This window comes from Notothenia rossii, assembly GCF_949606895.1.
Source record: "Notothenia rossii genome assembly, chromosome: 2".
In the NCBI taxonomy this organism is placed as follows: domain Eukaryota; kingdom Metazoa; phylum Chordata; class Actinopteri; order Perciformes; family Nototheniidae; genus Notothenia; species Notothenia rossii.
In genome coordinates this window covers 49,428,087-49,440,508 of record NC_136904.1, presented here as the reverse complement: position 1 = coordinate 49,440,508, position 12,422 = coordinate 49,428,087, and positions in this window count along the sequence as shown.

Here is a 12,422-nt window from a genome sequence, read left to right as displayed (position 1 = left end):
GACTTCTGCTCTACTGATGGGTACCATAATATCAATCTGGTTTGCTTTCAAACCACATTTTGCCAGTTGATCCACTACTTCATTCCCTCTAATACCCACATGCGCTGGAACCCACACAAATTGAACAACAATTCCCAGATGAACTAACCTAAACATGATATGTAAAATTTCATGTAAAATATCCTGACGACATTCTGAAGAGAAGTTGTTTATACTCTCCAGTGCTGCACTGGAGTCAGAGCAAATGACCACTCGTATTGGCTGTATTTCCTCTACCCACTGAAGTGCTAGAGAGATAGCCATCATCTCTACTATACTGCAATGTGATCACTTGTACGCTTTCCCACTTTGACTTTTAACTCAGGAACATAAAATGCACAACTAGTTAGACCATTTTCTGGATTTTTGGATCCATCAGTAAATATTTTTTTTAAGTGCCCATATTGTTCATGTAGAACAGTGTTCACATAAGCCTGTACATTGATTTTGTTTTTCATTGAATGTAACCGTTTCAATAATGATAAATCTACTATAGGTTGAGGTAGAAACCATGGTGGAACAGCTGATAACAACACCGTCGGACTAATATTCCATTCTTTAACTTTCAATTCCTTACATATTTCCGAAACACAAACACAAAAACTTTATTTTTTTATTTTGTTACTTTCCCAACTTGTTTGTACAGTTTGTTTAGTCGGGTGAGTATCTTTATGGACCTGTAGATTTGCCCAGTAATTAACAATTAACTGCTTTCTCCTCAAAGAAATTGGTACTTCTCCGACCTCTACCTGAAGTGCCGACACTGGTGTAGATCTTACTGCCCCACAGCATATCCTTAGTGCTTGTGCCTGGACTCTATCTAATTTTTGAAGAGAAGAATATGCAGCTGAACCATACACTATTAGTCCATATTCTATGGCTGATCTTATTAAGGCTGTGTATACGTTCCTCAAAGCAGCTTTATCAGCCCCCCACTTAGTGCCTTCCAAGCACCTCATAACATTTAAAACCCTTTTACATTTATCTACTACTTTATCAATGTGAGTACTCCATGTGACTCTCTCGTCCAACCATATTCCCAGAAATGTAAATGTCTTCACTTTGTTTAGATCTTGTCCATAAAGTTTTAACCTAACCTCCTCACCTATCCTTTTCCTCGCAAAAAATAAAGTTTCAGTTTTTTCCCACCGACAATCTAAACCCCCATGTCAGAGACCAGCTTTCAATTTCCGTAATGGCTTCCTGAATCTTAGCTACAATATATTTTACATTCCTGCCCCTTTTCCAAATAGCTCCATCTTCTGCAAAAAGTGACTTACCAATATCAGATCCTACTTGTGTGTATATATCATTGATCATGACAGAAAATAAAAGAGGACTGATGACACTCCCCTGCGGGGTTCCATTTTCAACTTCATGCCTTCGAGAATATGACTTGCCAACTCGGACTCTGATGGCACGGCCAAACAAAAAATCCATAATCCAATTATATACATTACCTCCCAGACCCATAATGTCCAGTTTTATTAAAAATACTTCCTTCCACATCATATTGTAAGCTTTTTCCAAATCAAAGAATACAGCTACAACACACTCCTTATTCGCTTGGGCTTTCCTGACTTCAGACTCCAGGCACAGCAGTGGATCTAAAGTACGCCGCCCTCTTCTAAACCCACTCTGATAAGGAGTCATTAGTTCATTTTTCTCAATGTAGTATGTCAGCTTTTCTGTTATCATTCTTTCCATAATTTTACACAAGTGCGATGTCAGAGCTATAGGTCTATAACTGCCTGGACTGGTTGGATCTTTCCCAGGTTTTCTAATAGGAATAATGACTGACTCTTTCCATATTATTGGCAGCTTCCCTTTCTCCCAGATCTTATTGTACATCTCCAGCAGCTTTCCTAATGCAAAATCACTTAATTTGGTCAACATTATATAACATACATTATCTTTCCCAGGAGCAGTCATTTTACACTTACTTAATGCTCTTCTCAACTCTTGAATAGAAAAAGGTATTTTTACAACACTCTGCGACGAATGTCTTTCTTCATATACATTAGGATGTTCATCTAACACTTCCTGCCTCCTGATCTTACCTTCTTCTGTCAAATTTTCCGAAGAATGAACTTTGACAACATTTTTAGCTAGAATTTCTGCCTTCTCCAAAGCACCAGTGGCAACTTCCCCTCCATTCTCTAACACTGGCAGGTTACTCTGCTGTCTTATTCCCCTCATCTTCTTAATTATTCCCCATACTTTATCTAATGGTGTAGTTCTGCCAATACTTGAACAGAATCCTCTCCAACACTCCCTTTTTGCTCTTTTAACAATGTTCCTTACCTGAGCCTGTGCCTTTTTATATTCTAATAAATTATGTAATGAATGTGTCTTTCTTAGCTTTCCAAACAGCCTGATTTTGTTTCGGATTGCATCATTACATTCTTTGTTCCACCACGGTACCATCTTAACACATTTACTAAGTTTACCAGTTTTATTCCCAATAGTTTGATTAGCGCTTTTAATCATATTTGAAGTAAATTGCTCATTTATTTCATCAATACTTCCTGCCATATCAATCTGATCAAATTCATTATCGCACAATTTAGCAAACATTTCCCAATTTGCTTTAGAAAAAGTCCATCTCATGATACCGTCTAGCTCAACCACATGATTTATATCAAACTTTGTTATAAGTGTGTGTGACACCTTGGTAATAAGACACCTTTTTGTAGGCCATAATATGGGACTGAACCAGCTGATATTAATTTGCACTGACCTGGGGCAGGATTGCTTTCTAATTACTGATAGATTTCAGCTGGTGTCTTGGCTTTCCATGCCTTTTTGCAACTCCCTTCTTCATGTGTCGTGGTTTCCTTCCTTATTTTCTATCAAGCCAATATACGCCACATATATATTTCTAACTTATTTTCTTTCCTTTATATTTGTGTTACTCACAGTTGATGAGTTGCTTGGCCTCCGATGTTTGTGCAATGCTCAAAATAAAATAAACTTTTCACACAGGAAACAAAGAAAACAGGCCTTCACAATATTCAAAACAAATCGAACAAAACTCAAATAAAATAATAACAACTTAGGTATTCTTCCTTTCTTTCTATTAAGGCTTGTATAACTTTAATGGTAATTTAAAGGGTATTTGAACGGTTAAAAACTGTTCCTCGACGGCATCTTTCTAGCAGGGTGCCCATCACTGTCACATTAGGAGGCGTCGTGGGAATTGTAGTCTTTCATACTCGGTTGACTACAGACGTCACGATTAGGTGGCCTTTCTTATAAAAACAAAAATACTGGCTCTAACATCATGTGTTCAATACTTTTTATCTGTGTCATTCCATTTGATTACACATAACCTAATTTATGGACCTCTTCGGTTAGATTTCTTTGCATGTGTGGATTGCATGTGTTGTTACCAACATCTGGTGAAAATGTCATGTCAATAGCACCTTTCGAAATATATTCACTGAGAAAAATGGTGACGACCATTCTTAGGTCGCATTCACACCAGCCTTGTATAGTCCGGTTGAATCGAACCCTGGTGCGTTTAACCGCTTGGTGCGGTTTGTTTGGGTTGGTGTGAACAACCTCTGAAGTGAGCTAAACCACAGGATTCTGGTCCGCTTAAAAGAGGTGGTCTCGGACTGCTTGCTCATGAACTCTGGAGCGGTTCATCGCTGGTGTGAACGCAGTCCGCACCAAAACATAGGAAGCGTAGTATTTACGAGTCACAAGAACGCGGATGTCTTCAAAATCTTTAGCGAAAGAGTGTAGCAGAATTAAGTGTTGAACAGTGTCTCGCCTGCAGAGGTGGTTTGCCGGCCTTCGTTTAGATCCCAAGATGCACAAACAACGTCTGGTGACCATCCCCCCCTCCCTCAGTGGAGGGCAACCTCCGATACTGGGGGTCCCCAAAGCATCTGCGGAGGGGAACTCCGCTGGGGCGGGTGATCTCCTACCAGTGGCGAGCCGTCAGGGCCCTCTAAGCCGTTTCTGAGGGCCTAAGATATTCTACATTAAAAAAAATATTTAATTTTTTTTGTAATACTTTTCATTAGTTTGAGCAAAATAACTTGATTTAAGTGTCTTTAAAATAACATTTCCAAAGAAATAAATCCTTTGAATCTGCCTGTTCAGTTTCTGTTGGAATATGAAGGGTTAAATGAAAAAAGCTTGTATGGCCCTCTCGGCGCAACATACTCTCACTCCATAATCGTCCAGGAGCGACGTTTGGTCAGGGTCCCGTGGTGTGCAGTTGTGACGCTCCTAGGCTCCTTCAGCTTCATAAAGGGACGCAAATAGCTTTCAACTGATTGCAATGTATTCCCATCTGCGGCGGGATTTGACGCTCATGGAAGCACGGCATTCGTTTGTGTCGGCTGCCCTTAAAGGCAATGTGCGTTATCCATTCCCATTGGATAACGGAGAATTGTACACCCGGAAGTAAGTATTCCCCTTACTGTCGATTGATTTTACAGTGATATCTGGACTACTCATCGACTAAAAAACACCAGATTGTCCTTGTTAATTACACAACATTGATTGGTTTAAATTGTGTGCAATACTTTTGTATTTTTCCCCTTCGATTCGGAGAAACAAATATTTTTTCGGAGTAAAGGATGGCAGAAGACACTACACTACCCAGAATCCCCAGCTATCGTTTAGGACTACACCTTGTGCTCTGTTTGACAAACCCCTTTTTTTTCACCATTCATTCCAATGGCTGGCGTCTGTGATCTTCAAATTTCTCCCTGCAGAAAAAAAATACATGGCCGAACTTCGTTTTATTCTCGGTGGAAAATGCCTATTTTAAAGTTAGTTTGGCCATTAAAATGCGTTTTGATGTCATTTGATGGGAGAAATATGAGTTGTTATTTCAGATTATGTGTGCAGTGGATGTACATGATCTTTAGTTTGCTAGTTATTATGAAGATTACTTCAGGAAATTGCGTCCATAGAACGTTTTCATTGTTACCAAGGTGGTTGCTAGGGACGCTGCTATCGATATTATTTATGTTATGTTGTGTAACTGTTTAATGGTGTTATCTTTATTGCTAACCCCTTCCCCGTCAATGTATTGGTCCACAGCGCAAACGTATTAGTTTAACAAAATCCGCATCTAAAGATACGTTATTTTCCCCTGTGCAATTCCAGTCTCACATCTCACATCACATCGTCATTAACAAATAGACCGAAAATATTAAAAAAATAAATAAAAATACTTTATTCCGAGTGTGCTTGCTTTTCTCTTTGAAAGTCATCACATAACGGCATTGTAATACACGGTTCGATTGCATTAAATATTACAGATCTGCCGTAGTTCTCTATTTATAGAGCCCTGATGAGAAGACTTCTGGACAAACATGAGGAACTGCCGCCAACACTGAAAACGTGACGTGGATCATAAATATATCAGCAATTAAACAACATCTTACATTTCTTTTCACACAATACGTCTCTTTGCAGGATCAACACTAATTCGGCTGACTTTTATATTTGATCAAATTGGTAGATAGGCTGTATTTACACCATAAAGGTGCACAGCTGATAGAAAGGGACACCTGGTGGTTAAAGCATGTTATTGAATTTCATTATTTTTATTATTAGATATTAATAGGATCCCTTTAAAGTATTCATTACTCGTTATTCTCTACTAATAGTTAATTATAGACTGTATATAATGACTAATTTGCACATCCCTTTCAAGATTTTCTAAGGTTGACATATCATATTCACAAACGGTGTAGTTATGCAATGAATGAAAAACTTGGGTCGCAGGTGCCTCAATAGTGCATTACAAGACATCTATCAATATTTGTGCATACCTCCAGCAATGTTAACTATGTTGAAGCACTTATTTTAACTGATATTATACATAGTATTATACTCTTATACAGTGCTTGAATTGGGCCGGTACTCACCGGTACGCAGTACCGGCACTTCTGATTTTTACCCATGTTGTACCGGCACTTCTTACTGAGTACCGGCAAGGTGCCGGTACTCAGCCGCAGGCCGCCGGCGACACGTCATGACGGCCCGGACTGGCCATCGGGGGGACCGGGAGGTTTCCCAATGGCCTGGCCTGTTAAGTGGCCTGCTGGCCTGAGGATTTTTTTTATACGTATATATTGTGAACGCAACGCAGCGCAAATGTGGGTCTGACTCTGCCTCACAGAGGGTGACTGGCTGTCTACATGACGTGGCCTGCCGACATTGCCACTTTCATACGGATCATACTAATGCCCTCGATTGGTCTCTGTGTGTCGGCGGTGGTGGCGAAGTCGATAGGGAGTTGGCTTGGCAACTGGAAGGTCACCAGTTCAAGTCCCGGCAAGACCAAGTGCTACCGAGGTGTCCCTGAGCAAGGCACCGTTCCCTACACTGCTCCCCGGGTGCCGTTCAAAATGGCAGCATACCCATCCTAACACTAGGATGGGTCAAATGCAGAGAAACAATTTCACCACGAGGGATTAATAAAAGTCCGTCTCTGTGTGTCATTCAAGCTTGGGAGGGTGTGTGTTGGTGTATGTGTTGCGCGAGCGAGCGAGAATGCGCACGCACCGGTTACATGTATTGTTGTTAGCATCTGGTGCTAGCTAGCTGCGCTAACGGATATAAGGAGCTTTTTCAACAACAAGGTGGAGGGAGAGTCCTTTGCTGTCAGACTGAGAGGCTGATAACTACAGCTCTGGTGAGGTAAATTACTCTCTGAGTGTTTAGATAGTTAACTTAGTTTGAGTTATCTCAGTGGGTCTCAAACGGTTCGGTCACCATTTATGTAAACACATATTTCCATTTGAGGGGGTAGTGATTAGTAAAATAAGCATGAATAATACAAACAAAATGTTAACTAGGTGAAAAAAGGTAAGATAAACTTGTTGAGAGCTAAAACTAGTCTTTGCTGTTGCCTCAAAGAGGAGCAGGGGGGAGAGGAGGGAGACAGGAGAGCCCGATTTAGGAGCCCAGACACACTCACAACTATAAATGAACCAAAAACAAATAAATAAACAAGTTTCAATGTTTTTTCATATTGGATATTGTATGTTATTGGTTATGGCCATGTACTTATGATTTTATGATTATTTAAATGTATACATTTTTGTTTCATATGGGTGTAGTCTCTTTATTTCCCCCTCAAAATGCACCAGATTGATGCATTTAAGTCCAACATTTAAAAAAAAATCTTACCGGGGGAGCATGCCCCCGGACCCCCCTATAGGATTTGAGGCCCGGCCCCACTGTTCCCAAATAGATTTGCAAATGTTTTTAAATAGTAACCCATCTTCATATGTTTCTTTTTGGGTAGTAGATTTAAACTAGAGGGCTATCACTTTGTGCAGCAACGCTATTGACAAATAAATCCAGCAAAATGGCACAAAAAACTGGTGGTGGCCTCAGGGACGAGGAGTCATTTAACCAGCCAGTATGAGTCAAGCTTTACTTTCTTTTATATCCATAAAGAAAAAGTAAATCTGTTTACAGTTGTTTCATTATGGATGTTGAGAGGTATCCATATATCTCTTCATTTTGCTCTCAAAGTGCACCAGATTGATGCATCTAACTTCAATATTTTAAAAAGAAAATTCCCGGGGGAGCATGCCCTCGGACCCCCCTAGACTAGAGGGTGTCAGGTCCACTCCCCACTTATAAAAATAGCACTTTACCACTGCACCCCCTCTAATCTCAGATGCACCCTGAGTCATTTTGTTGAAGTACAGTGAGCCTTTCAAAAATATACAGAAAAGAGACAAAACCACCAGCATTATAGGATATACTATGACTTTGGGCCAAATAATTGTTGCTGATTTAGAGTACTGGCACCTTTTTTATTCCAATTCAAGCACTGCTCTTATAGGATGTATATAGATATTTAATCTCCGGCCTTGTCAGGTATTGAACAATCAATAAATAAAGAACACAGAATTATTAAATATAAAACACAGAATTTGTGTGATTATACTAAATGATTTACAAATAAACACCACTGCATATTTACAACTGTTACACATGCTGATGTAACGCAAATGTTTCCAACTTGGGATCAATAAAGTATATCTTATCTTAAGATGATCGATGGCTACTGCCATATTTGCAAAATTTGCCTCTGAACCTTGACAAGTGCATGTTTTAGGCTTATCAAGTAATGTAATGCAATGTAATGTAATGTTATCAATTAACAACAGGAGGGGTCACAAACATAAGACCAGCTGTTAAATAAAGCTCTTCTGACCTTAGCTGGCATGTGGGTATATATATTAATGCTGCCCATTATGGGCACAAGCAATTTTCACCCATTTATTAATTACATGTTTTAAATTTGAGTGTTTCCTATCCCCTAAACCTCCAGGGATGTACACAGTATACTGGCAACTTCTTATTATGGGAAATACGAAAACGTCTTTTAAAACTACAACTCCCAGTAGAGACGTGCCATAGATAGAGAACATGTTGCGAAACACAATATCGATAGCAGTGTCCCTAGCAACAAGTACAAGTCGTTAATAATAATAAAAGACATTAAGAAAAAGGCATTTTAAACAGTGATTAAAAATCAACACAATCTACGTGCATTGCATTACTCTAAATGTGTAATAACGTGCTTTAACCAGTAGGTGGTTTGGGTTAAAAAGCTGTCAAGTTTACAGTGTTAACAAAATAAAATATACTGCTGTTTCTGGTTTAGTTTACGACGGATATATTTAGTTATTGTTTTGATATTTGTAACACAAAAGCGATGGAAAAAACCTACAGCAACACAAAAAAGATGGTCTTAACATGACCCAGCGGTCTATTAGTTAATAAAAAACAATAATATCAAAACAAAATATTACTACTAACTTTATTGTGAAATTCAAACTGAACGGTAAAAGAATAGTTTCCGGTCTATTCTGTGCCCGATCTCTGTAGATAAATAAAAATAAAGAACTACGACAGATGTGTAATATATTGAATGCAGTCGAACCATTTATTACAATGCATTCATGTGATGACTTTCAAAGAGTAAAGCAAGCACCGCTGAATAAAGTATGATTTTATCTTTTACGAAACATTTTTTTTCATATGGAATGCAGTTGGAGGTCAACCAATCACAGAGTTTGAGAACTAATCACGGGGTTTGTCAAACAGAGCACATGGTGTAGTCCTAAACGATAGCTGGGGATTCTGGGTAGTGTAGTGTCTTCTACCATTCTTTACTCCGAAAAAATATTTGTTTCTCCGAATCGAAGGGGAAAAATACAAAAGCATTGCACAAAATTTAAACCAATCAATGTTCTGTAATTAACAAGGATAATATGGTGTTTTTTAGTTGATGAGTAGTGCAGATATCACTGTAAAATCAATCGACAGTAAGGGGAATACTTACTTCCGGGTGTACAATTCTCCGTTATCCAATGGGAATGGACGCTCACATTGCCTTTAAGGGCAGCCGACACAAACGAATGCCGTGCTTCCATGAGCGTCAAATCCCGCCGCAGATGGGAATACATTGCAATCAGTTGAAAGCTATATGCGTCCCTTTATGAAGCTGAAGGAGCCTAGGAGCGTCACAACTGCACGCCTTGGGAACCTGACCAAACGTTGCTCCTGGACGATTATGGAGTGAGAGTGTGTTGCTCGGCGACTTACTTTCCTGCTCTAAATTCACAGAGGGCCTGCTGTAGTAACTCCACGAGAGAGTAATGTCAAGTGACAGTCAATTGACCAATCATATCTTCCCTCTAAATGGGTGGGCTTTATTTCCGCCCCCTGTGAAGTTTATGCAAGTGGTGCAGTGACGCGTCCTAAAACCCGGAAGTAAGCTGCGCTCGTGTTCCCTCGACAAAAAAGCAATGGGATTTCCCCATAGGATTTTGGAAAATAGCTGGAAATAAGGTCTGTGGAAAACGAACCTGTCCGATAAATGCACGTTTTACTCAGCCGGATAATATCCACATGTCTACCCTACTCTTATAATTTTCTAATCATAAATCTAATCGTTAGATTTATGATCGATAGATTTATGATTAGCATAAGTTCGTTCATGATGGCTCACTTCAGTGATAGTGATGACATTGTTGCGAAATTATTAACCGAGTCATTTTCAAGATTGAATTACAATGATAAATTGGAGTGACAAAGGATTAGCTGCATGACCCGCCATCAAGTACAGAGGGCCTAGGTATAAAAGTCACGGCTCGCCACTGCCTCCTACGTCACGGTGTTCAAGATGCATCCGTGACAGGATGGGGGGGACCTGCCTAGAGAGAGCTATAGGTGGTGGCTGGCCTCTGACAGAAACTCGGCACATCAACCTTCTAGAGCTACGGGCAGTAGTACTGCTCCTACAGCACTGCAAACCCTTACTACAGGGCAAACTGCAGGACGGAGTCAGCTCCGCCGCCTTGTTTAGCGCAGCGGAGAACCTGTGCTTGTTGGCCTCAGAGAATGTTTTTATCTCCAAAGGCCCCCCACATTCCGGGACTGGAGAACAGGGCGGCGGGCCTCATGTCAAGAGGCGGGCCCCTGGCAGACGAATGGTGGTTCTCCCTGGCTCGGCAGGACAATCCACCCTGGGGGGTGGACACGTTTGCACACGAGACATGGCCAAGATAGCTGCTCTACGCCTTTCCGCCGCAGGTGCAATAGGGGCGTTACCCACTCCGGGCCGACCTCTCCAGGCTTGGCTCCAGAGAGGGACAGGCTGAGACGGGAGGGACTGTCTGACAATGTTATTCAGACTATCCAGGCAGCAGGAGTGGGTTCCACCACAGCCTGTTACAGGACGAAGTGGTTCGGATTCCAGCGGTGGTGTGAAGAAAGGAGTCTAGAGCCTCTATCATGTACGTTGAGATCTATTCTGTCCTATTCACAGATACTGGTGGACAGGGGGCTTGCTCATTCCACAATTAAGGTGTATGCAGCAGCCATCTCGTCCTGCCATGAGGGATTTGATGGCAGGTCAGCCTTTAGTCAACCGCTTTTGGCGCATTTCTTTGCAGGGGGTCAGGAGACAGTGCCCAGTGGTGCATGTCTCCACCCCGCAATGGGATCTGCCGTTGGTGCTCAAGGCTCTGGTCACATAACCATTTGAGCCTCTGGAGCTCTCCTCCCTGAAAGCACTGGCATTGAAAACAGCTTTGCTTCTTGCCTTGACTTCGGCCAAGAGAGTGTGCGAGCTGACCGCTCTGTCGAGGCACCCGAGTTGCCTTTTGATTCGGGGTGACCGTAGCGGGGAGACACTCAGACCGAACCCCTCCTTTGTTCCCAGGAACCTAAGGAGTTCGTTCAGGTCGAGGGCTATACAGTTAAACAATTTTATTCTTCCACCCCATATTGTGGACAGGGAGGCTAATTTGCACCTCCTGTGCACCTCCGGTGCGTGCGCTGGCATGTTATGTAGGGCGCACGACTTCCATTAGGCGCACTGAACAGCTGTTTGTGTGCTTTTGGGATGGTGTGGCCGGTAAAGCTCTGTCCAAGAAACGCCTGACAGGATGGCTCTGTGAGTGCATTTCACATGCCTATGGACAGGCGGGGAGAGCCTTCCCCACTGGGGTCCATGCACACTCTACACATGGTATGGCTGTATCAACAGCCTTGTTCAACGGCGTGAGTGTGGAGGACATATGCACGGCGGCATCTTGGTCTACGCCAGGCCCCTTCATAAGGTTTTGATGTCTTGGACATGTCTGGCTCCTTCTCATCGTCTGTGCTTGCTGGGGCAACACAGGACTGGTGAGGGGGGGGGGGGGGGGGCTGTGGGTCAGTAGGTATCTGACCCCCCCCGGACATAATGCACTTATGTTTCCCATGCTCCTTAGGGACCCGGGAAACATGGTGCGCAGTAAGCCCCATACAAGGCTGGAGGACTCTCGGGCTGTGGGCGGGCGGGTAGAGCCTTCCTCACTATTTTCCAAGCACACTCTTCACGAGGTAAGCGTGTCTGAGTGTGCTCTACCAGCCAAGTAAGCTGCGGCCCCAACTTCTCCACGGTCACAGCTGGAGGAGAAGAAGTTGCGGTGCAGTGGCTGTTAACCAAAAACCGGTCAGGGGCAGTGTGATGGGTCGATGTTGTTGGACGACAGGGCATTTATCCATCAGGGCTCCACCCACTGTACCCATAGAGTCTAGTAGAGGGCGGAGTCTGTGTAAGATATAACGGGGGATTACGTATTGTAACCCTAGTTATATAAGCACAGGCGGAGCCCTCTACCTGGGGCCCTGTCTTTCCTATGTCGCTCGCTGAAGAGGGTGTAGGATGACAGTCAGGAGGCGTGGCCGCCTTATATACGGTGGGCTTGCGCGCTCATTCAGGTAGGCCCGCCCCGAGGGGCCGGCTACGTTTATAGATATCTCAGTTGATGATAGTATGATTGAGAGGTAGTACCCATAGAGTCCAGTAGAGGGCTCCGCCTGTGCTTATATAA